This window comes from Dermochelys coriacea, chromosome 22, assembly GCF_009764565.3.
Source record: "Dermochelys coriacea isolate rDerCor1 chromosome 22, rDerCor1.pri.v4, whole genome shotgun sequence".
Taxonomy (NCBI): domain Eukaryota; kingdom Metazoa; phylum Chordata; order Testudines; family Dermochelyidae; genus Dermochelys; species Dermochelys coriacea.
In genome coordinates, this window is record NC_050089.1 from 18,444,959 (window position 1) to 18,467,906 (window position 22,948).

A 22,948-nucleotide genomic window follows, 5' to 3' on the forward strand; every position below is an offset into this window, starting at 1 on the left:
CCCCTTTTTCCCCATGAGATTATTGCCTGGCACTATGTCACTAATGCATTCTGGGGAGGGACCGTCTAATTGACTCTGCAGGATGGGGCCCTGACCCCAGGTGGGGCCTCTGGGTGCTGCCACAGTAGAAATAATAAAACTCTGGTTTTAAACACAAAATTAGCAAAGATTAAATGACTAATAACTATCCTGGCAGCCAGTAGCAGAGTTCTCCACTGTCTGTGTGAGGAGCATTTGGACAAGTTCATGCATCAATGCAAAATTATCCACCCATATGTGGCCCCCAATTCCTAGCACCTGAGACTTTCCTCTCCTCTCCTTCCCTCCCACTGAGTCAGCAGTATGCCAGCTGGGGACAAACTTTCCCTGTTCCTCCCCAGCCCTTCCAGCTCTGCTAAGCACACAGCAACAGATGACAGGTGGTTTGTGCGCTGCAGGGGAAAAGGGGAGCTGTTGGGCCTGTCCCCACAGAACTATTTCCCACTAGAAAGCCAAAGGCTCAGGTACAGAGGGGCTCAGTACTTCATGAAATCCAGGCTGGTGGCCTGGTCCCACCACTATCATTCACACTTCTGCCTCCCCAGGGCCTGTCACTGCTTAGTGGGTACTTCCTATTCCCACTGCACAAGTCTCTGAAATCTCTTTTGCTCCACCATGTTCCCCACTCCCATGGCCCTTTAGAGGTCTTACCCCATATTGTACACAGCTCTGAAAGGGTGCAGCCATGTCAGTTTCACTCTACCATGCACCAATCATTAGCATCCCCACTCCAATACATATTGGTTGAGGGGGGCAGCGGGCCCTAAGTGGCCATAAGTGCTATACAAAATCCTTCCTGTCTTCTTTTCCAAGCCTCCCATCCCCCACTCAACTGGGACCCCCTCATAAAAATAAGAAGAGACAGACGTTACTGGCATTTCCTTTCTCTAAAAAGGCTGTAAAATTTTCCGAGCGCAGCCAGAGCCAGAGTGAAGTTTGTCAGGAGCTCAGCTCATTAGGCGGCTGCTCCAGGAGCCCCGCGGGAGGTGCAGGCTGCATAATTCAAAACAGCTTGGACCCTGGAAAAGAAAATAGAAACCAGGCCCAAGGAATGGGGGGAGGTTCTCTCAGGCCCCAAAAATGGGGGGGAGGTTCTCAGCTCTAAGTGTAACCCACCCTGCTCTGGGAGCACCCCCCTCCATGGGGCTCTGGAGGAGTCTTGGCCCCATCAGAAGTGCAGTGGCCAGCCGGAGAGGACCTGGCACCAAGCAGAGGAAATTCCAAGCCTGTTGCTTCTGGCAGCCAAGCTGGGCCCTGGCTTGGTCCTCGGCAGCCTGGAAACCAGCTACTCAGCAATTTTCTTGCCATCCAGAGGGCTCATTTTAAACCACAGCTTCACCCCCCTCAAAAACATCACAGCCTGAGAGGCAGAGTTCTGGAGGCAAAAAACTTATTTTTTGAACAACCACCAGCACCAAGGCCCCCAAGCTGTCTTCAGTGACAGTTCTGGAGTTTGGAGCTGCTGCCCTGTTTATGTCCAAGGGACAGGGAGGGCAGAAGAAACTTGCTCAGCCCAGCCCTGTTTCTCTCCCCAGTTTCTCTCTCCTTGCCAGGGAGAAGTTCAAACATGGCTGTGCAGACGCTGGACACAAGCAGCTTTCAGCTCAGTCTAACCACCCATGCTTGAGCCTAAGCTGTGGCCAGACTAGCTCCACTCATGTCTCGTCTGACCCAATCTCCACTGGGGACCAATGCAGGATTGTCTCCTACCAAGAGAAGGAATGAAAGCAGCTACACTACAGGGCATTACACAGTTCATGTCAGAAAGTCACCTGGAGTTTCATTCCCTGGCTCCTAGTCATTCTCCCTTGGAGCACCCCAAACAATTCCTCCCCATCCCAACCATTTATGCTCTCAGAACACTCAGACATTTGGGTCTCCCAAAGCCTCAAACTATGCATATTTAGCACCCTGCCTAGTCCAAGTTCAAAATCCCAAGCCCACTAATGACAAGAGCCCCACATTATATCATACCCAAGGAGCCTAGAACACTTCAATACCCAACTGCATGAGGCAGAGATCACTTTACCCACTATTGAAATGCAGCCATATCTGGCATGGACCACGACAGCTGTTTACCACTGCATAAAAACACCACATAATCATTTAGGTCAGAAAGAGAAGGAGATCATTGTATCCACTGAGCAAGTTAAACCAGTATTTGCTTTTAAAGAAGACTTAAATGCTCAGTCGAGTCTTTATCTTTATGATGTGCTGATTGACACAGGCCTGGCAGGGCAGTTATCACTCCTGGATATAAGTGAGGTGGGGGAATCCACCACATGGGCATCTACCACAGCCAGGACAGGCCACATACGTCTTAACTGTGGGCAGTGCAGCCTCCACTGGCTTCAGTGGAGTTACACCCCCTTACAAAAGGACTGAATTTGGCTCTAGGGGTTGAAGCTTGATAGATCAGGAAGATTCTTAGAGGAAACATGTCCCTGGTAGGTTAGGATGAGTTATATTGGCAGGGCTAGTGTGGGGGAAACTTGCCCTGCCTCTGCCCAGGCTGCTCCTGCTCTGCATGGATAGAGAAGACACCAATCTCTAAGACTATGGGTTTGGAGCCTTTCACTGGTGTTATGTTCATATGAAAAAGCACCAAAAATGCGATGACTGGACTTGTGGGTGAAATCAGCAAGAACATAACACAGATATGAGGATGGCACTTAGTTGACAAGCTTGCCAACATTCAGATCCACAAACATCATGCGCTGGGGCAAAGTCCAGCCACTCAGCTTCCTCTCCCAAACAAGGATGCAGCCTTATTTGGAGACAGGGACTGGCATTTTGCTGGAGCATGCCCAGCCCTCTCTGCAGCAGGAGAATGCAGTGCAACAAACACCCTCTTGTGTCTTTGGCTCCATGGACAATAAATGTAACATGAAGAAATCATATAGGCACAGGGAGGTCCAAATCACTGTTCACTAACTATACACAACATGCAGGTCCTAGCCACACATACATACTGCTTCCCTGACAAGGTGCTAAACACAGAGCACCATGAGAAGGCTCACAAACTATTTCAAGACATACTACCCAATTCCTACATATGGCACACCACTTATCAAGCAAAGCCATCCACTGGGATGCTTTGAACACACCTAGGTATTTGGATCCCAGAATCCACAGTCATTAAGCCTAACTGAACAGAACACCCCTCTGCACCAGTACTCCTGGTGAGCTCTTCAATCAGGATCTCCTATTTCCCTTCCTTACCAATGGCACTGCGATCCCCTGAGCCAAAGTAGCCAAGTCCCTGCCTGCCGCATATGGGATGTGGAAACCTCTGCATACACCCTGGTGAGAATTGAAAGCTTTTTGCTGCCAATAAGGAACATAGTTAGTTAATGAGCACTCCCTTGCAGCAACACCACAGCTGGTTTTGCAGACCAAGGTCCACACTGCACACAGCAGGACTCTAGCCCTCAAGTGCAGAGATCTGCCGGACAGCCTCACAGCAATTGCGACATTTCCCAGAAGAAATCATTGGGCTGAATCACTCAGAGAGCTGGCAAAGAGACCCCTACTCTACCCCTGGTTACAAGTGGCTATTTCAGACCCTGAGGGTCATATAGGAAGGAAAGTGGGTGGGAAGCAGCACTGCAGCTGAATCAGGAGATAGGACTCCTAAGGCCTATCCCCAACTTTACCACTTACTCTATGGCCTTGGCTTTGTCATTTCCTCTCTCCTTGTCTCAGTTTTACAGATGGGAAACTGAGGCTACACTTGCCTACTTCTGTAGCTTACTCAAGATTCTCTGCTGGATCATGACAGTGTCGAATGTTAACACTGCCAGTCGCTGGAAGCCCAGTAACATAGGAAGCTACAGTGTACTCACACAAACCCAAGCAAAACCTGGCCTTTCCTTTGCTTACATTTTAAGAAGCATAAAGTCTATAAACATTCAATATTTTGTGCAGCATCTTTATACAAACTATGTCTTCAAGACACTTCCCAGCCAATTCCTTTCCCTCTTATTATTTAAAGAGGCAGAGGCAAGTAAGAGGACAGTTTTTCAGCTGAGCTGTAAGAGAGCAACTGTGCATGGGTTGTTTCAGACAGAAGGAGATAAAGAGGAGAAGGCTCTTGCACTAGTAGTAGCAAGGGACAGAGAGACAGGAGTAACAAGGTTAAAAACAAAATCAACCCAGCAAGCACCTTTGAGAGTTGGGAGACAGCAGAAAGGCCCATATGTTCTGCTGGGCTCTGCTTGCTCCTCAGCAGCCAAGTGCTGTGACCTCCCACACTCATCAGGCCAAGGGAAGACCAGCAGGCAGAGGCAGAACAAGGAGCACTCTGTGGTTTCACTCGGTATTTCAGGCCATCTCTCACACAGGAGGAGTTTGGCTCCACTTTCCAAGTCTCGCCCTCTCTCTGGCACAGGACACCAACCTGGCTCCTGGCCCAGGATTCGGCTCCAGTGAAGCTTCTCATCAACCAGGGAGACACCCCATCCCCAGGCACAGAATGCAGCCAATTCCTGGAGCTGCTTATCACCTTGGGGAGCATCAGCCACAGCCCCAGAGCCGAAAACCCAAGAGCAGGCTCCTCACTGCCCCCTAACTTTCGGGAATGCGTACTGGGGTTCAAGATACCTTGGTGATTAGGAGGCCTTGACTCTATTTCTGCTCTGAGAGGAAGTGGGATCTAGCAGTAAGAGCGAGGGAGCCCGAACTCCTGGGTTCTATCCCCCGTTCTGGGAGGCCGGGGGGGAGGAACTGGGGGTTGAGCCGAGGCTCTTGTGATCTGATCCCTGCTCTGTCACTGACTCTATGTGAGCCTGAATAATCTCTCTCTACTCTCAGTACTTCCGATTTTCCCACCTGGAAGACTGAGGGAGCACTGCTGCTCCCTTCCCAGGGGTGCTGGGAGGATTCAGGTTTATGAAGTATTTGGAGCTCCACAACTGAGAAAAGCTTCCGAAGAGCTGAGAGTTGTTATTGTTCAGCATGAAGACAAGCAGGTCCCAGCACTGCCTTCTGGAACCTCATATACTGGAGGAACAGATTCACTTCTCCCAGCCCTGATAGATTTAGCATGGAGCAGATCCCGTGGCCCAGACAGAGGCCTGAGCGTCTCAGAGACTGCAGAAGGAAAGAAGCCAGATGGAGCTGGACAGTCAGGGCTGAGATGTCTGTCCCCAGGGAAGTGTGAGTGTGGGGGTGGGGGTTAGAGGAAGGGAATGAGCCACAGGAGGGACTAACAGTTCCTAACAGACGGAGCCCCATCCCTACCACAGAGATCCTGCTCAGACTTTTATAGCTACAGCCAATACCACTGCTTCCTGGGCATGGCTACCACGTCTCATTGCTTACAAGTACCAGTCCTGCAGGATGCATGGGCCATTCTCACTGTGTGCCAGCCCCAAACCATCACCCCACACACCTCACAGGTCCTCCCCACTCTGCTCCCATTCAATAGCAGCTGAGCCAGAGTTGTTGGAACCACAGCCTGGCCTGCCCTCCCACTCTGCCAGGAAGGGCAGAAGGGAGCAGACTCCCCAAGAGAACACCCTTCCCCTCCAGCAGCAGGCCTGATACAGAGGGAAGCAGCTTCCCCAATTTACAGCATCCTGGATGGTTCCATTGGATTTGTGGGGGGTGGGGGGGAGTAAATCAGGGCTCAGAGAGGAGCCATTCGATTATCCACATCAAGACCCTGTCAGCTGAGGAGGAAAAGCCCCTGCACCCCCCTCCAGAAGGAGGCAACAGCTAAGTATATGAAGGAGGCACCCCGTCGCCCACCACTCACAGTCTGAGAAGCCTCTACAGACTTTCACATCTCCAGTGACCAGCTCCTTGCTGTGAAAAGAATGGGATGTCACTTCCTCCCTGCTCTACGCAGGACTCTCCAATCTCTCCTCTGCCTTGCTTCCTTGTAATTGACACTAGCACCGAAGAACCCCACTGGCCATGGCTGTGGCCCCTTCCCAAAGGAGTCTCCAGTGCTGGCCTCTCCCAGTAGGGCATGCTGTAGGGAGCAGGGCAGGAGTACTGGCTGCAGGGACACTCATAACTACTCAATCCCAAGGGTGTTTCACAGCCCACATCATAACCCAGGCAGCAGCACATACGTGGCAGGTTTCAACAATGCTCTACTCCCACCCATATAAAGTAGGGAGCTGGATGCCAAGCAGAGGGGGAGCAGGGAGCCCTGCTTGGACCTGGTGGGAAGATGGAATCTCACTGTCCTGATCTCTGGGAATCGGCACAGGTCTTGGTTAGTCATGACAAAGCCTGGCTGGCATTGCACAAGCTCCCTTCTCCTTCTGCACTGGAGAACAGAATGCCTGCTGCACTCACAAACACAACCCTGCTTTCCAAGGAAGTTGGATACGTGCACAGTTCCTGGCAACCCGCCCCTTGATTACGTGGCTCTCCCTTAAATCAAAAGCAGGTGCCAGTGACATTAACTGCTTCCTCTGCGCCAACTCCTGACAGGGAATAGCCCTGCAGCAGTACAGGCTCCACAAGGAGGTGACCCCAGATAGAGGTAATTCAGTACCCAAACCCACAATTGGTAACTGGGTCTGACAAAGGACAGGAAAGAAATGGATATCCACGGGAGCTGCCTGGTGCCAAGCAGGTGTCCTGGAGATTGTCCTGTGGAAACACACCATCTGAGAGAGAGTCTCCAACAAGGCCCATGGGACTTGGCCAGCTCTGGTTCACAAGGGAAGGCTGGGCAAGGACAATAGAGATCAGTAAAGAGACTGACTCCTTGCCCTCCTCCAGCATTTCTCAGATAGGAACCCAAGGCACTTTACATACACAACTCTCTACGAGGTATACACAGATGGAAAACTGAGGCACCAAGTACAGGAATGACCTGTCCAAGGGTCACACCAGCACTCATAGATGGATTCAATTCTTGGTTCTAGGAATCCTGATTTCAGCCTTCCCTGCTTCCCCCCTCCTCACCTCCAGCCCACACCAATATATTTTATGGTTACTATCAGAAATAGAGAAGGAAAAGCAGTAGCCAGACTCCTAGGTTCTTTGCTCTGAGATGTGTGTGAACCAGTGACTTCTGGGGTCATTTTTAACCACAGATTCACAAGTTCAACCCTGTGGAGAAGTGAGACACAAACAGCTCACAGAACTTGCACTGGACAGTCGGCACCTTCCACAGGAGGGAAAGAAATCAGGTTGTAGTAGGATGAAAACTGGTGGGGACCAAGGCCTAGTCTCTGCCAGAAAAGTGTGTGTTTGCCAATATAGCTTACCCCACTTTCCCAAACAAACTAAGCTATATCTGAAAAAGCAAATCCCCCTATCACTGCATCTATACTAGAGCTTTTGGTGGTATAAAAATGTCTTTAAAAACTCCTCACACACTCCTAACAGAGATTAGTATCCCAGCAACAGCTTTAATTATAGACCTGTCCTGAGTCTCTACCCCTGCAAGGGCAGGGTCCAGCACCCTGGGGAGAGGATGCAGTGGCTGATATAACTCTGGGTCTTTGCCAGACCACCACCACCATGTGGAAAACCACAGCTGTAGCGCAACCTCCAGGGTCCTGTTCAATTGAAACTGGGGGCTGTGGGTATTTCTGGGCAGACATCCAAGGTGACCAACATGGCCATCTTATACCATCACGGCTCTGTGATCGTAGAATTACCTGAACAAAGGAGTGGGAGAATGGATGAGCAAAGCCTCACATGGTCCCCACAGCATGTGGGATGGGTAGAAAATGAGCCCCAACTTGTGCCAAACTGGAAAATGTTTTTACAGAAGAGCAACAGTGACAGTGAAGGGTCTGGAAATGGTTAGTCAGCAGCAAAGAGCCAAAGAGAGCTATGTTTGTCTGCCCTGGCCACCAGATGACTGGCAGTGGAATACAATTGCTGCCCACAAGGCTGTGATTCTTGGATAGGTCCAAGAACACAAGCAAACGAAGGGAAGATTCTGTCAGAAGACTCATTCCATGGAAGAATCATTTCTCTAAGGGACTAGGTGTCCATTACTTAAGACTTTCAAAGCTGAAATGGACAGATATCAGGGGAATGGAGAGCCGGAAGCCAGTCTGCCTTGCCCAGTAGGGATGGGTCCAACCAGTCTTCCCCACCTGTAGAATTCATTTCTACTTCTAGATCCCCACAAGGAAAGCCACTTAGAGAGCAAACAAGCAGACAACAGCACAGGGATGGGTAAAGCCTCACTCACCAGAGCAGATGAGCCTGAATCCACCAGCTAAGGCAGCAAAGAGAAACATGTCATGGTATTGGCCATAAGTAAAATACCAGGTACAAGAAATGCTGATGAGACTGGCAGTGACTTGGACTTTGCAACTGTGGTACCTGACAGGGGAAGATGCATCAGACCTGGGGTGGGCGGGGATGGGTTAAGCCCAGACAAAATAACTGCAGAAAAATCCCTTGGCCTCCAGGCTGCATGGGCCAGGAATACAGCTGAGGTACCTTGGTGAGGTAAGGGAGAGCCTTCTGTCTAGGTAAGCAGCAGCTGTGATAAAAGGGGAATACCCCCTCAGGCCTCCTCACTCAGGAAGTAGAGCTGGAAGGGTGAGAACCCAGGGGATGCTGGCAGGAAGGTGGACTCCCAGGGGGAAGAGAAGGCAAACATCCCTTCCCAGAATACCAAACTTTGAGAAGCTTGTGCAAACTGGGTTGAATTGTCCGCAAAAGAGACAGACAGAGCTGACAAAGTCTTAGAGGTCCCAAACAAGTACAAGTCCAGTGCGTGGCCCCAGACCCAGTCAAGAGTTACTCCAGATTTACACCAGTGGAACCAAAGCAGAGTTTAGCCCCAATGCATTCTATGCAGTCAGCAGCTACACTGAGACAGCATTGCCTAGCTATTAGAGCACAGGACTGCGAGCTACTAACTCGCATAGGTGCTAGAACTAGGCGTGCTGCCGCACTCCCTGGCTTGAAGTGGCTTCCATCATATATAGGGTTTACATTTTGGTTCAATGGTTCTCAGAACCTCCACTATACAAATTATTCCAGCACCCCCAGTAATGCCTGAGTTTTAATCTCAACTCTGACACTGCCTTGTGTGATTTTGGGTAAGTCACTTCAAATACTGGTCTCACTTTCCTCCCCATCTGTAAAATGGGGCAGTAGGACTCATCTTACAGGAGATGAGTTAATAGGTAGAAGGCTTTAAAGTAATATTTTGTGCGATGTGCCCGGGTTCAGACTAGATGATGGTCCCTTCTGGGCTTAAAGTCTATGAGTATATATCATTATTAGCCTCCTGCTACAGGGTTAACAAAAAAAAAAATCTTGGTTTTACGTCTGTATTCTTTTAAGTATATTTTTGATATTCTTCCAAAAAATTCTCACCCAAAAAAAGATTAAGTTCTGGTTTTGGATTTAGAGAGAACTGAAACATAATTAAGGCAAAAACTGTGCAAAACATGATAGATTTCTCCTCAGTTCACTATGCAATACAACGAGAGAGGAAGGAGAGGGCATCACAGGATATTTATGTCCAGCAGAAATGGTAGATTAGATGTAAAAAAAAAGATTTCTATAGTATTAAGGGTTTGGATGCTCAGTTTTGACACAGACTCACCATGTGACCTGGGGCAAACCACTTCCCCTCTCTGTGCCTCAGTTTCATTCTCCCTCACTCTGTAAAAGTAGGGAGAACAATGCACACCCTCTTTTGCAAAGAACTTTGCAATTGATGGCATGTCATTATTTCCTGCTTGGCGTGAAGCAGCATTTGGAAAGGGTGGCAAGAAATCAGGGCTGTGTTCACAGGAGACTAGTCCACAGGTCAAGCGTAAGCAGCTAAAACCTTCATATTCCATTCTGCAAAGGCAGCAACGCAGTCCTAGGTGTGCAGTTGTTTGTGCCTTCAGTGTTGGCAATGCTCTGCCTTACGTGCCCAGGACGCAGGTGTATGACACCACAGCGGAACACCATGTCATGTAGCACTGCCCTAAGGCGTACAGATGCTGCGTACTACACCACAACAGCATGCCCTGTCATGTAGCGTGACTTACAGATACAGAAATGCAGCCCTCTCATGTTTCTACCCCAGCAAGTGGCTGCTAGCACAAAGCAGCACTGGGGCAACTTCACCACCCCCTCAACACAAAACAGTGAAGGGCACATTAATGTGGATTTGGATGGGGAAGGAAAGGTTAATGCGGAAGAAAAAAGGAGTTTTGCTCTTTGCAAACTGACCAGGTATCCTTCCTTCCCAAGTGAGGACAGTGAGCAGACCCTGGTATGATATTCCGGGGAACGGGGAGAGCTTTTCCCTGTTGTCTAGTTCGCTGATAAGAGATTGGCCAAAATTGGAATCGTTTATCCAGACTCTACCTGAACTTGATAGTTCCAGATAAAATGGGACCCAGTTCCAAGCCACCCCAGGGTTTGGACCCAACTGGCGAAGACTTGTGAAACCCTGATTGGTCCCAGACAGAGCAAGCCAGGCCTGGAGCATATGGGGAAGGCTGGATGCATGGCGTGTAAGCCTGTCACACCTGTAGCAGAGCCATCAATGAGAATACTCTGTCCCCACTCTTGGAACTGCTGCCAATGACAGTGCCCTTGCAAAGGGGAAGCACTGCAGCCTAAGAGAATGAGTTTCCAAACATAAAAACTAAGCACCAAGGGTCAAAAAGAATGGAGATGAGGCTCATCATGTGCCCAGAGAAAGGGAGGCGCAGATAGGGCCTCTGTCCCACACATCCCCAAGTCAGAAAACTCTCCATGCAGTGAGGAGGGAACAGGAATATTTAGAGGGTTAGATCCCCTGCATCATTGCTCCAGAGCTGTAGACAAGTGCCCTCTGCACATTGCAAACTGAGCAGAAGGGACAGATATGAGATACTGGGAAAACGACTCAATACATCCAGTCTCCTCTGAGGCCAGTGCCCTTTCCACAAGAAGTTCTTGTCACCTCTGTATAGGAACCTCTCAATTCTGCCACCTCCACCCCCTAAGAACAAACAGCCCCATGGGAGTTGTAGTACAATCTCCGATTACTCCTCTGTAAAGCTAAATGCAGGCACTAATCTATTGCTTTGCCATGCTGCATTTTCAGACTGGCCTGTGTTCAGTATCTATGCACAGCAGCCTGCAGCCCACCATGATTTCTGAGCACATGAAAAAAATGAAGAGAAAAGCAAAGACTTCTGCTTGAGCAGCCAGACAAACAAGAGAAAGGAAAAGACTACAGCTACCAGAAGCCTTTGGGGCCACGCAGCCAACCTTCAGTTGCCAAAGGGCCTGCCTGCTCTCTTCACACTGGCTGTACTTTGATTCAATTCACTGACTTCTACCCAGTCACTGGATGCCTGTGCTGTCCATCACCCGCTGCCTATTGCCAGCTAGGCTGACTGAAAATGACAGCCATAATCAAAGATCTGGGCTTTGAGGTGATGTTCAAAAGAAACTGTCAATTTCTCATGAAAACAACACACAGACACATAGAATTGTACTCCAAGTCAGCAGCCCAAGCTGAGCTCCCAGAGCAGCCCTGCATACCAACAGGCAGCAAGGGAGGGCACTTACTTCCTCACAAACAAGAACAAAAAAGCAAGACGACCTTTAATTTTAAACTCAAAACAATTAAACATTTGCAACTACAGGTCTTCATTTGCTACCAGGAATACTAAGCACAAGGCACACCACATTCCTCTCAAATCTAAGAGGAAAACAAAACGAGTTCCCCACAAGGGCCCTTGCAGTCTCCTGGGGAAAATAAAGATTAGGACTCTGACCAATCTTTTAAGAAAAACACCTAGGAAGTCTGCAGCATGGTGGAAAAAATACCCCCTCTGCCCAGCCCCAGACTTATCACTACACCATACAAAATGGACCTTCCTGTAGGACAGTCCTCTCATTTCAAAACACTCAGGCATTGAAAGAAAGTGGTTGGGAGACTACTTACCTTTCTCTTGCTCCGGGTCTCAAGAAAGGCCAGAGGTATTTCCCATAGTGATCCTGTGCTTTTTTTCCTTTGGGCTTTTCAGCAGCTGTCTTCTCGGTGAAGCTTGTTAGAGGGGAGCTGAGGATCTGGAAGCTGCTGGGGGACAGCCATGCAGTCAGGGCTCATGGTCTTCTTCACCAACAGCCTTCCAGCCAGCTGCAGGGGGCTCTGGGGAGTGGATCATGCTCTTTCCACACACACTGGAGTCTCACCTACATGCACAGCGCACACACACACATTGCAAACACTCTGCCTCTCGCACACACTTTCACTCCTTTAGTTGTTTCACTTTCACTTGAGGAGAATTCAGAGTCAGTTTCTGGTTGGGGAGGCTGCTGGTTGCCTGATATTTAGCAGCAACTTCCCTCTTGCCACCCTGAAGTTACAGGAACCTTCTCCACAATTTTCTTTTTCCCCCACTCTTGATCCTTATTATTGTTTAACTGTCTGTTAGATCCCTCCAGCTAAGAATCTCTGTATTTTTGAGAGGATGCTGTTATAAAGTGGGCAAAGCTCTGTGTATAGAGTGCTCCTTTCTCTCCCTCTTTCTCTTCCTGAGTCTGAATAATCATTTGGAGAAACAGGATCATTCACTTTGCCTTCATACAAGAAGCCAAGCAGTGCCCTGTCAAAATAAAAGCCCCTGTTTGCCTCTTCCACTGATTAACTGCTTCCTAATCTAGGTCTCCTCCTCTGGCCTCCCAGTGGTCTGACTGAGAGGAACATCTTGAAAAAAGAGATGATGGGAAACAATTAACCCCCATTGCTAAATGCCTCACCTGCACTTATGGCCCAGAGAAATAATGGCAGGAGAGGCAAAGTTTTTGAAGGACATTGATGGGAAGCATTAAAAATAAATTAATTTTTTTTTAAATCAAGGAAATTCTGAAAGAGCAAATCTTACAAAGTTACACACTCAGGACTGGTGCTCTTGCTTATTCCTAGGAGTAAAAGAAGAGAAATGAGGTTTTTTTTTTCAGACATCAGGAAAGCTGCTCAAGCTAATGGCAGAGGACAGGCAGCCCCCACACAGGCAGGCTTAGCAAATCGGATAAATACCTGCACCTGAGTCTTCTGCTTGGTTGGCACAATAATTAAAAGCTGCCCCTAGAGAGCCCTAGCCCCTACCAGCTCCTCGCTTGGGAGTGAATTAAACTCTGATAATGAAGAGGGAGGTTCCTTGTTGCTGTTGTGGATCTGACTCACTCATTGACCCACTAATGATCAGATCATATGAAAATTCTCCACAGGATTCTAGTAGAGGGCAGGATCCCTACTTTGGTTAAAAGACCAATCCTGCCACTGACTTCAGTGGAGACGGAGAGTACTCAGCACCTCTCAGGATCAGGCCCTAAATCCTTTATTTGCTTTTGAACTTTTGGCTGTGAAAGCTTAAGTCTTTCCTTTTCTGAGTGTTTTATTACAGTGGGGTCACCAAAATCCCTGTTCAGGTCCATCTCCCCACCAATGCAGAATTGTTCCCTCCTGGTATGACTTCTGGCAGATTGTGGCCTATTCCAGTTTAAAGCAATGGTTAGTCCTTTCCACATTCACAGTCCTTTCCACGTGGCTCAGAGATATCACCAAATGCCAGCACTTTTCTCAACAAGGAGGAAATGTTCTCGACTTTGATTTTTCAGCAAAGGAAGGTTCTTAAAGGACGGTACCTACTGGGTCATCCAGTGCTCTGGCTCTATGATGCTTTTGGCCTGACAGATTTTGCTGCTGCATAGAAAGGTACAGTGTTGCCTCACTAAGGGGGCTGTAACTATGCAAACAAGAGTTACATTTCCCTGCAGTAGCAGCAAAACAGAAATGTTCAGCCTAAAACCAGTAATTTTAGAATGAGGAAAATGCCAAGAACAAAAGTAAAGTTTCCAGGAGAGAGTGAAGCAGTAATCTGTTATCTCAACAGTACACACAAAACAAAGGCCTCACAGTTTCAAGCTCCATACACTCACTCATGCTAGGCTAATACTAATGAGCTAGGCTTTGCCATATACCCAAGCAGATAGAGGATGAGCTGAGTTCTGTACAGTTAATAAGAGGGCTGGGTCATCTGTTTGACCAACCAGCTCCATCATGGGAACTTAGTAAATTCTATGTGTGTATGGGGAAGAGGGGGAGGGAGGTGGCAAATTACTGGCTATTAGAACTAATGGAATTATTGAGTACTTTACCTAAAACTAGCAGGTGTGTGAGAAGCTGCTGTTGTGAGCACCCACATCTCCACAGGTCTTTCTCCCTTCAGTATGTAGGAAGATCAGAGAACAACCTAAGAACAGCCATCCTGGGTCCATCTAGCTCAGGTTTCAGAGTAGCAGCTGTGTTAGTCTGTATCCGCAAAAAGAAAAGGAGTACTTGTGGCACCTTAGAGACTAACAAATTTATCTTCCAACAATGGCTAATGCCAGATGTTTCAGAGAGAATATACAGAACAGGGCAATTATTGAGTGATTCATCCCCTGACGTCCAGTCCCAGCTTCTGGCAGTCAACCCTGGTCGTCACCTGCTGCTCAATTTAAAATCATGCATGATCGCATTGGGAGTTCACACCCTGTAAGGGAATGGCAGAGCCTACACACTCAGTATGGTCACGCACCCTTGCAAGTGGCTTTTCAGGCATGTGGCTATGCAAGAAGCGTGTGTGACTCAGGAGTCTATTTACATACATGCTGTGGTCCATGTTTAGCCAACACCAGTATCACTAACGTTTAGTCTCTATTTTGCATGTACATGTTTGTGAATGTGCACATGTGTGGGAGTGGAGTGTACCTGCGTGCACCCCAGACTATACCCTTGTCACAGCTTCTGTCCTTTAGTCACTAAGCATTTCTGCACCACCAGGGCCTGGCTCCAACACCATTTAATTCAGCTTAACAAATCCCAGACTGATGCCCTGCTAAGTGGCAAGAAGAAGCTTCTCAGCCCAAATTCCAGCCCCCTCTGCTCCATCCTCACCCCAAACTGTCCAGGCTTCATCTCTGAATGAAACTCCACTAAACCGCATATTCAATCCAAATCCCTTACCACTTGCATCTCTCTCCAGAACCCCAGTCTGCTGGTCCTCACTCCCATGAGGAACCCAGGCATTCCACTCTCTCCTTCCCCTGGGCCCACAACTTCTGCTGAGATTGGTCACTGAGTCTTCACCTCTTCTCATCTGGACAACTCCCAACCACCAACCTGACTGCCTCGAGGCCCTACTCTTCACGCATGGAGCAGCATCTCCCCTCTCTTGGACCTAGAACTGCGGCCACGCAGCTACCCCCTTCCATTGAAATCACCTTGGCTTCCTGTCCCTTCCAGAAACCAGTATAAAATCCCCCTCCTCACTGGCAGGTCCCTCCATGGGGTTGACCCCCCTCTTCCACTCATCTAACAAGATCTAGGGAAGCAACAGGGTGGGTGAGTCAGACCAACTTTTGTTGGTGAGAGAGACAAGCTTTCAAGGCACACAGAAGTTGGCCCAATAAAAGATACTACCTCACCCACCATGTGTCCCTAATATCCTGGGACCAACATGGCTACAACTACACTGTATACAGGATCTAGTGGAGGTATTTTAGAGTGCCTCTCACCCAAAATCTAAACAGTGCATCCTTGCCCATTTTCCTAATAAGTTCAGGAACAACTCTGCAGGGCTGTCAAGCTGGGACAGTTTGAACAAGGAAGAGTTCAAAAAAGTATAAGTGAGATTTTCCAACATCTAATTGAAACTTGCAGCACCCCAGCACAGAAGGAGTCTCTCTTCAGGCTTGAACCTGGGAGAGGAGACCGTCAGACTAGCAGCTAAAGGAGCAGAGGAATGGAGGGGGCAAAGGGGCTTAGATGCAGTTTGGCATATGCTCTGATGGAAATAACATCTATTTCAAATGCACAATTTGCTTTGGGTGGGTGGCCAGGAATAGAGACTTCCAAGCAGTGGATGGCATGCACCTCAGGAAATGTATTCCAAGTGGGAGCCTGCTGTTGGTAAAGGCATGACAGATACAGCTGAGAAAGGACCAGCTGGTTGCCAGGGCTCTTTGCAGGCCCCCGCTCTGCCTCCTGCAAGCAGAAGGGAGCTGTACAACACATACACATTAGGCTATTAAACCAGTCCACCCACTTTTGGCTGATGCCAGCAGCATCCTAACCAGGATGTGTCACCTTCCTGTCTGCAGCACACTAACTGTTCAGGGGTGGGTTGGGGAGAGTGGAGAAGGCTGGAGGCAGGGACCACTTGGCAGCCTCTTAAAGCATTACAAAGCTAAAGGGGATCCAGGAGCAAACAACCAATCTCAGCCGATGGGAAGCAGCAGCCCTAATTGGAAATGAAAATACACCTTTCCCTCCTGCTCCATGTGCATACACGAGTGGCCACAGCCAGAGAGAGAGACACCCTATATTATTAACCCTCCCATGGCCAGCAGGGAGGAATGTCACAGCAAGAAAGCAAATGTGGCCTCTGACAAGCAAAGATCCAGGAGTCAGGTCTAGCCTTGCATTTGTCGTGTCAAGGTCTATGATCTTTCAGATCTCACGAGCTAATCAGGTATGGCCTAGGTCAAAAAATATTTGATAGACCTCAAAGGAATACCCAAGAGCTTCAGGGAGCTGTGCTGGTATCTTAGGTAGATACTGTTCTTTGCTTTCAGTCATACAGAACCAATATGAAAGCATGGCACTGGGGCACTGTATTGCAGGGAGCAGTGTGGATAGCTTACTTGGGGACACTCCCCACAAAGTCATTGCTACGCTACAGGGAAGTATGTGGGTAACACAGCAGGGTATGCTCTTCCACCAAGTTAGCACTCACCCGTTTCCCAGCCTGATGCTACAGGGTACCGTGTTGCAGGAGGTGCCATCTTTTGTGGAAGATGTAAAAGTGCAGCATGCAGTAGCCTTATCCATAGGATTCCTCAGCAACCCTCCCTCCTCTTCCACCTGAGAGCAGGCAAGGTGGGCAGCTTTAGAAGGGGAGACAGCACTCCCACTGAGATCCCCAGTAGGAATTAGCAATGAATGGTGGCCCAAGCACACTCTAAAGTCTCAGAAAGCAAATAAAATCCTCAACTTTTTCAGATCTTAAATCTTGTGATTTTTTTTTTTTTTGGCAGCCTGACATGATTTTTGAAGGCTTGGGGCTGTCTGTATTAAGGACAGTGAGTGGCATGATTGTTTTCTGACCTAGCAGGGGTTGAGAGGCTCAGGGATTTCACGTGTGCAAAGCACTCTGAGCTACAGACTCTCTCTGTCCCCCAGCCAGCACTGGGACAGAACTGGGACTCTGCCGACTGAGTCACAGGAACTGCAGCTGAGGGTTTGTGCACCACTGCCCCCTTGTGGAGTGTGCCTAAACTGCTGATTCCCAACAGCTCTGAGGTGCCAGGCAGGCAGTTGGAATGTCGTTGCCTCTCCTTGAGGAAACATCTTTCCCTGCCTGAAGCCTGCATCAGTCACACAGATAACCTCAAGTCCTACATGTCACAGGTTAGCGAATCTGCTAAGGAAACAGTGGAAAAAAGGGCAATGTTGCCTTCCCAGTAGGCTTTGCACATAGGTGCTGAAACTAGGGGTGCTGCCACATCCCCTGGCTTGAAGCGGTTTCCAGTATATACAGGATTTACAGTTTGGTTCAATGGCTCTCAGCACCCCCACTATACAAACAAATTGTTCCAGCCCCCCTGGCTTTGCACCCAGCTTGGGATCTGAGGATGGAACAGCTGCGTCTACCAGTAATGATGCTTTTCCTCTTTTTTAGCACCTGCCATGTGAAAAATCTCCGGGTACTTTGGGATATTAGTAATGAAGATGCCCATGAAGTAGAAGCCAGTATTAAGCTTACTTTATAGCTTGGGAAACTGAGGCACAGGGAGGGAAAGTGAGTTACAGACAGAGCTGGGAAAAGAACCCACGAGTCCTGGATCCCCAGCCCCTGATCTCATCACTAGACCCCACTCTCTTCCTATAGCTATGGTGTTGTTTTTAATTTGGACTATAAAATAAGACAAAGAGAATCCGTGTGAATGTGTGTGAACAGGGAGGTGGCATCGTTAACATTCATACTGTACTCTAACAAGTGAGCAAACCACAGCCTGTGCTCCCCAGACAGGAGCAGGAAATGATGTAATTCATTTGACAATAAATATGATTGAGGCCACGTTGTTCCTTTGGTTGTTTGCATTTTGGGTACAAAGCAAGCTGGGGTGGCATGAATAAACACAATATGCATGAAATTCTGCATAATTTACCAAAGCAAACTTCAGATATTGCAGTCAAGAGACACCCAAGGGAAGAGAGAGACACTCACTGTTCCCAAAACCCAATGAGAAGGGATCCAAATTCTCTTTTGAAGGTATTTTCCCCAAGGCACTGAGCGGCTTTGCACCTGAGGAGAGCAACAAACAGGCTGGAGTAGAGAAAGGGGACAATCTGGCCAAAATGCCAAAATAATACAGACATCTCTATTCACCCCTGTATAACAGTGGCCCTTCCTTGGAGGAGGATCTCAGCTTGCTTCACGCAGCCACACATATGAACCCTCCTTCTTACAGGCAGGGAAACAAAGGCACAGAGAGGTGAAGCCCAAGCTCCCATAATGAATGCATGGCAGGTTCCAGGTCTTTTCATCCCTCACCCTCTGCTCTCACCCCTAGACCACACTGGCTCTCACTATTGTCTCAGAACACCAGGCAAGTCTCCAGCATGCCCAGCATTTGTCTATGAAATTCCTGAAAATGTGGGAGCCTCACAAAGGTCCTTGCTCTGAATTGGCCACACCCTGGAATAGCACAACATGTTTCAGATGCTTCTCTGAAGTATATCTGAGCACCTGCCCTGGGGTCCTGTGTGTGGGTCAGACCCAAATGTTTTCAAAGCTTATGGTGCAGGCATTCTCACTCGGCCTCCAGCAGGTTGCCTTGCCCTACTCTCACATCATGGCCCCACGTGACCGGCAAGTGGTGAGATAATGCAATGCTCTGCCCTGCTGGGCACCTTCTAGATCTAAACTGCCCTATCACTTGGGATTCTGATCTGTACCCCTAGTCTGCATGGGGCTGGGGATTTTCATGGCTTTACCCTTCCTTCTCTCCCCATAGCAATGTAAAGTCATTAATATATCTAATGCCCCATGGGTGCAGCCAACCACAGCACACAGAGGGTTAATAAAAGCACCTGACTGCTGCCATCTGGCATAGTGGCACCCAATACTCATGTGGAAGGGGTATAGATGCTGGCAGCGGCTTTCTTCAGCTGCCTCTGATCCAGACGGAGCATACCAAGCCCCCTGTTCGCCAGGCCCTCCAGCCACCTTTCCCTTGTCCACTTTTTCTTTTTCCTTGGCCTCCTGGACTCCCTGCATCACAGCACCTTACATCTCTCCCAGGCTGCGCGCATGAAAGTGTTAGAGGGAGACTGGGAAAGGTCAGCAGGAGGACCAGGCGCTACCGGCTCACTGCTGACCCTCTGTCTTTAATTAACATTTGCTGAGCAAGCCATCCTCCCTACACTTGACTCTTACTCCCCATCTCCCCTTCCCCTCCTCTGTCATTACGCCCACACCAGGAGAGACAGGAAGGCGAGGCGATGGGGGAAGCAGAGTCCCTGGAGCTCCTCACAGCCTCCCTATGCCAAAAACAACAAAATCCCAGCAGTTGATTCCAGGAGCTGCCTGGTACATCAGCATGTTAATGAGTCCAAGGCTGAGCAGCCCAGACCGGCTGCTACCTGCTTCTGCCACACACGGAGCTTTCCTGACTTTGGGGCCATTTAGGTTTTTTCCTCTTGTAATTTTTTTTCAGTAAATTCAGCATTAGCAAAAGGTGCCGTCTTGACAACACGGTAGATTGAAGCCCTCTCTCCATCGCCAGTGCGCACAATGGTAGGGCAGGCTCCTCCACACTGCCCCAACAATGTGCCACCCCATTGCCCTCAATGGACCCCTCCAGGCACTTGGAGATTTCAGGGTCCCTGGCCCAACCAGCCCTTGGCCCTTTGCTGGCAGGAACAGGATTGTTAAATCATATACACCCATGCTCTAGAAACCCACCACACCAGAGACCTACCAAACCCATCCCCGACAGGCCAATGACCAGCAATCAGCAGGTACAACTGTCACTCACTACTGCCTGGGGGTGGATTGGAACCAGCAATCCAGAGGCGCCATACCCCCCTCCCTTCCTCATCTCCTGAGTCTGAAATTACATTTCACCACAGATTTCTGTACCACTGACTGTTTGGCTCCACTGTTATTTCCCTTGCAGAGAAGGGTCCCCATTACAGCATGTGTGCTGGGATGGGGAGCAGGACAAAGGAAGAGAAGGCAAGCGCTCTGCTGGACAAGTCAATGCTGGGGTGTCCCTACCCCAGTGCTCCAAACAGCAACTCCTTTCCTCTCCGTTGGGAAGGGAGGAATATTGCTTTCCCCACTGTTCAGGGAGGCTGTGATACAAACTGGCACAATTCACTGCAGAAAGCTGGGAAGGAAAAGAACTTCACTTCAATACCCATCTCCTCACCTCATAAGAAAGAACCTTGTTTGGAGCTGTGACCTCAAAGGATCAGGGAATGATAGTCTCTTACTGTCCTGGCCTGACCCTAACCCTAACCCTAACCCATCAGCATGTGTAGCTGTTGCTTCCTACCATTTTCTGTTGACTGACAGGTGGTAAGCAAATGCCCTAAAGAAACTTCATGAGCTAGTATGCAATGGAGATAGGCAGTGGGACAGGCTGATTTCTGTTGCAGATGTATTGGCACAGGTTTTAATTCACCAAAAAAATGGTTAATTGTTTTAGCATGAACTAAGCTGTACTCACTGCAAGTGCCATTTTCCTGTTGCCTAATTGTGCCTGAGAATAGTTTTTAAAAGTAATGCACTGTTGCAACTAATGTTCTAGCCCACACCCGTGTTTAATGGGTTAGTCCAGAGACTCAGGTGTGCTACACAGCTCATTGAGAACAGAGGGCTGGCTTCCATCCCAAGTAAATGGTGCTATTCAACCCTCAGTTCTTTGGAATCTCTTTTCTACATTTGATAAGAGTTAGAGATAGGCCCAATGTACAAAATTCAGGTGCAGATTTGGAACCTTCCTAACCAGAGTTGTCATCTGGTCCAGGTTTGTTGCAGGCCAATTTATAACTTGGCATTTTGTTAAGGAAACCAAGCAAGTGCCTTGTGATTCATTATATAGTAACCAAGCTGAAGAACTCACACTAAGCCCCGAGAAGCCCTGGGCAGGAAGAGAAGGGCTGCAGACACCTGGGATGATGCTGGAGGGAGCCAGAACCCTGTAATGGGCTCCATTCTGATCCCAACAGGTTGGTGGAGTTTGGGATAAATGGGACCTAGATCCCAATCAGTCTTGAGTCTGCTCATCCTTGCTGAGCCCCTTTGCCACTCCCACACTAGCCCCAGCCCGATGCAGTGACAAGAGGTATGTCTACACTGCAATTAAAACCCCATGACTGGCCTGTGCCAGCTGACTTGGGCTAAGGGGCTGTTCAATTGCTGTGTAGACATTTGGGCTCGGGCTGGAGCCTGGGCTTTAGGACCCTGACAGGTGGGAAGGTCCCAAATGTCTACACAGTAATTAAACAGCCCCTTAGCCCAAGTCAGCTGGCATAGGCCAGCCATGGGTTTTTAATTGCAGTGTAGACATACACAGGGAGACCCATGTGGGCAAAGCCCTTCATTATATCCATGAATTAGGACCAATTAACCATACCAGAGTTAATTACATGACTCACAGTTAGCTGGAGCCTCATGTCTCAGTGAAGTGTTTCCTCAGCTTGTCTCTCATTCCAGCACTATGCAGCAGAGCCACTGGAGAACACAGCAGGTGAGGTGTGGTGAGGGTAAGTCCCTGCTGCCCCTGCAGGCAAGTGCTGTGAAATGTGCCCATTCTGACTTGGCACTGTTCAGCACTCACTCGCACTGCGTACATGAGGACACACAGTGCAGGGCATTGCTGCACCAGTCCCTGTGGAAATCAGCTCCACAGACTACACTAGGGTCAAGCAGGAAAAACATGGCCCTTTGCTCTGCGGCGAGGACATCAGCTGCGAGGATCCAGCCCAAGGTGGCTTTGTGTGCTCAAGTGCTGGATCCTCCTTCTCCCATACGTGCAGCACACGTGGCTCTGGCATTTGGGCTACACTCTGGTACAGGTGGGGCTAGACTCATCCATGTCCTACTCTCACTGAAAACTGCTGCACAGAAGGCATAAGCTAGAAAGCGAGAACGAATGAAGGCTGCATCCATGCTGAGAAGGGCAGATGACGCCACTACCACCATGAAGCTGTTTTGCCTGCTAGCTCCTCCTGACTCTCCCCTCAGATCCTGCAAGCCTCCCATACTCCCCAGCTCTTTGGGGTCTCAGTCTCATTTCTCAAAAAGAAAAGGAGTACTTGTGGCACCTTAGAGACTAACAAATTTATTAGAGCATAAGCTTTCGTGAGCTACAGCTCACTTCATCAGATGTGACACAAAGCCAGCCACATCTCCCCTCTGAAATAAAGGAGAGCTAGGAGCTGGTGTGGGCCAGGGACAGGCAGATATGCACCCTGCTAGCTTCAGTGGATGCTACAGGCCATGGGGCAAGGGCTGTGCACATTTGGGGGTGGGGGAGAGACAGACAGATCTTGGGGTGGGTGTGGGGAGAAAGACACCATTCCAACCCCCAGGAGTGATGCATTTCCATGAAGTCCTGGAGACAGATGCCCTTCTGCTTCATCTGAGTCACAGTGAGGAGAAAGCACTGTATTTTCCACTGAATGCATCCGATGAAGTGAGCTGTAGCTCACGAAAGTTTATGCTCTAATAAATTTGTTAGTCTCTAAGGTGCCACAAGTACTCCTTTTCTTTTTGCGAATACAGACTAACACGGCTGCTACTCTGAAACCAGTCTCATTTCTGTGGGGTTTTTTTTGTTTTGTTTTTTTTTATATGGTACAACAAGGTGCTGTGTCAAAAATATAAAAAACAAAAAAACCCCACCCAAC

At 48.9% G+C, this 22,948-nt stretch overlaps 1 protein-coding gene across 4 annotated transcripts in view; it reads right to left on the bottom strand.

Annotated features, from left to right (window-relative positions):
• The window catches only part of BCL9L (BCL9 like), a 161,199-nt gene that overhangs the window by 77,885 nt on the left and 60,366 nt on the right, over positions 1-22,948 (bottom strand). For 3 of the 4 annotated variants that reach the window (XM_043500909.1, XM_038380925.2, XM_038380923.2), the window contains one exon: positions 11,921-12,052. The gene's annotated coding sequence lies outside the window, so the exon portion shown is untranslated. Of the gene's footprint in view, positions 1-11,920; positions 12,053-12,738; positions 13,527-22,948 lie in introns of those variants that run through there. The other variant, XM_038380922.2, reaches the window with a different exon arrangement.